Source organism: Dryas octopetala, chromosome 3, assembly GCF_963921425.1.
Source record: "Dryas octopetala chromosome 3, drDryOcto1.1, whole genome shotgun sequence".
Taxonomy (NCBI): Eukaryota; Viridiplantae; Streptophyta; class Magnoliopsida; order Rosales; family Rosaceae; genus Dryas; species Dryas octopetala.
The window spans coordinates 25,440,487-25,443,707 of record NC_141368.1 but is presented as its reverse complement, the minus strand read 5'-3'; the positions used below and the strand labels follow the sequence as shown (position 1 = coordinate 25,443,707).

The window sequence follows — 3,221 nt, the reverse complement described above, 5'->3', positions numbered from 1 at the left end:
ACAGCGTTTTTAAATGGTTACGTGAATGAGGAAGTTTTTGTAGAACAACCAAAAGGTTTTGAGGATCCTCACATGAGAGATGGTGTCTATAAATTGAGGAAAGCCTTGTATGGGCTGAAGCAAGCTCCAAGAGCTTGGTATGAGAGACTCTCTCATCACTTGTTGTCCAATGGGTATCAAAGAGGGTCGGTTGACAAGACCCTATTTGTAAAAAGGTTGAAAAATGATGTCTTGATTGCTCAAGTTTATGTGGATGATATTGTCTTTGGTTCAACTTCAGATTTTCATGTTAAGAGATTCATTGATGTAATGTCTAGTGAATTTGAAATGAGTCTAGTTGGTGAAATGAATTTCTTTTTGGGGCTTCAAGTCAAGCAAGTAGATAGTGGGATATTTATCTCCCAATCTAAGTATGCTAGAAACTTGGTCAAAAAGTTTGGGCTTGAGTCTTCCAAAGTGGCTACTACTCCAATGAGTAAAAGCTCCAAACTTCATAAGGATCCAAGTGGTAAGCAAGTGGACCAAACCTTGTATAGAAGCATGATAGGAAGTCTCCTCTACCTCACAGCTAGTAGACCGGACATATCATTTGCGGTAGGAGTGTGTGCTAGGTTCCAAAGTGATCCCAAAGAATCCCATTTGTTTGCAACAAAAAGAATCATCAAATATGTAAGTGGGACTCTTGACTATGGGTTGTGGTATACCCATGATACCAACACTAAATTGGTTGGATTTAGTGACTCCGATTGGGCTGGGTGTAGTGATGATTTGAAGAGCACCTCGGGTGGTGCTTTCTATGTTGGGAATAACTTAGTGTCTTGGCATAGCAAGAAACAGAATTCTGTCTCTTTGTCGACTGCTGAAGCTGAATACATAGCAGCAGGGAGTTGTTGTACACAACTCATTTGGATGAGGCAAATGTTAGCCGATTATGGAATTGATGAGAAAACTTTTCTCATCTATTGTGATAACATGAGTGCTATAGATATCTCCAAGAACCCGGTGCAACATACTAGAACCAAGCATATTGACATAAGACATCATTTCATTCGAGATCTTGTGGAGAGTGGAACTCTTACTTTGACTTTTGTTCCTTCCGAACAACAACTTGCAGACATCTTTACAAAAGCTCTAGAGAATCCAAAGCACATTAGTCTTCGGAAGTCAATTGGCATTTGTACACATGCATGAGTCTTTGTAGTTAAATGTGCTTCATTGTTTAAGTTTCTTTTATTTGGTTAAGTAGTTTTTCTTTTAAAGAAAATAACCACTTTGAAAGGTCTTAACATTATTTGTCACACTCTCTTTGATATTCAAAAAGGTTCTTGCATACCATGAGTCATGTCAATAAGCAAAATCCCTCCCTCTTGTCAAATGTTAGCCTTGAGATTTTTTTTAACACTTTGTCATAATCAATCAAACTTGTTAAATGCTTTTCAATGACAATTTGTTTGAGGATGCAATTTAGCCTTTCAATATAATTTCTCCTTTGTGACCCATCTTTAGCTAAAATTTTCCTCATTTGAACAAATGTGCACCATACAAAAATAACAAAAAAAAGGAAGTGTGACCAAAGAAGTCACGGCCCTAGGGAGACACAAGGTGATTTTATGGTGTTCTAGGGTAAAGAGTCGCAAAATTGGACCAATTCATTGCACTTAACTTGGGATGTGCCTAAACAAAACAAATGAAAATAATTTTCTCAAAGCCATTGTCATGAGTTGAAAAACTTTGCTTTCAAGATTTGTTCCCAAATTAGACATTCTCTTGAGTGGTTAAATTCTAATCTCTTGTTGTGAATGCAAAATTATTTAACCTCTTTGGTTGTCTTTGACATTGTTTTTCCATCTTAAACAAGTCTTGAATGTTAGCATTGACCTCCCTATATCCCAAATATGCTTATTTTCTTGCACAAAATTTGCAATCTTCTTTTTCCATATCTAGTAGAGTGTTGACATTGGTGGTTAATTCTCTTAAGTGTGTTTGTTGTTTTGTCAAATTTGTTTTGTCAAAAATAAAATCCCTGAAGCACATCTAACTCATAGATTACTTTTGTGTGTCATTACTTCCAATTCTCTAAGGATTCCTCTATTTTTTTTTTGCTTATGTTCCAGTACGCAGTTTGTTCATTTTGACTAGTCTAACAATCGTCAAATACAGAGATGCTGCTGCTGCTGCCGGTTCTCAGTTTTAGGGGGAGTTAGAATTTAGGGGGAGTTCGAATTTAGGGGGAGTTAGAATTATATGGCATTTTTCTCTTTCGGCATGTATTTTTCTTGATTCTCTCTTCAACTTTCTGTGCTTTTGAACTGAACTTTCCTTTTGTGTATGTCCTTTTGTCTTTCCATGACAAAAAGGGGGAGAATGTATTGGTTGCTTAATCTCCATTGCTTGCTGCGTTTAAACTGCATACTATCATATTTTGTGTTGTGCAAGTTCTTCTTCTTGCAGGTACATTATAACAAGTGTTGGGCTGTGTGTTGAGAGTCTTGTGAGGTGAATGGGTTGTTGTTTTGTCAAGGAAAGCCAAAGGGGGAGATTGTTAGCTTCTAGGATTTGTTATATTGGCTAGGTTCCTTGTCAAAACAATTGTATTAATTTGTATTTAATCACTCACAAGCTCTAGGCTAGATTTAGGACAAGTTCTGATGCTTTGAAGAAGTCAAGAATGAACAAGTCACAAGGTATACTGCACTTCATTCATTTCATGAAATTAACAGATTTTTGTCTATTTGACTAGTCATTCACTGATCATAAAGAACACTGTTTTTCACGTACAGTGACTGTTACTTAAGTCACAGTTGCTACAGTGGGTCATTTCGGGTTTTGATTTTTAAGCCCAATTCTTTGAAAGCCCATATTCTGTTTAGTATTAGACATGCATGTGCATTGCACAAGACTTGTTTTCTCCACTGTAGCATTCAGATCTGATTTCCTCTTTCCCATTCACGCACACACCTTCACACATCAACACTATTCATCATCTTCCTCATTTCTGATTTTTAAAGAAAAATTCCTTTTGACAGCTGCTGATTCCTATCCTTAGTAAATACTAGGATACCCCTCTAGGACAAAGAGAATATGCCCTTAATCCGTCTCTTGTGGACAGCCATTGATTGGCTTCCACGTGGCATGGGCGAACATGCTTCTTGCGTGAGTGTGTACGGGTATATGGGCTGTTTTGGTTCAGATCTTGTGGTGTGTTGATGAGCAATTTCAGA

General features: G+C 37.2%; 1 pseudogene; it reads left to right on the top strand.

Moving 5' to 3' along the window:
• Positions 1 to 237: 237 nt before the first annotated feature.
• On the top strand, positions 238 to 2,194 carry LOC147292029 (secreted RxLR effector protein 161 pseudogene; annotated as a pseudogene).
• Positions 2,195 to 3,221: the final 1,027 nt, after the last annotated feature.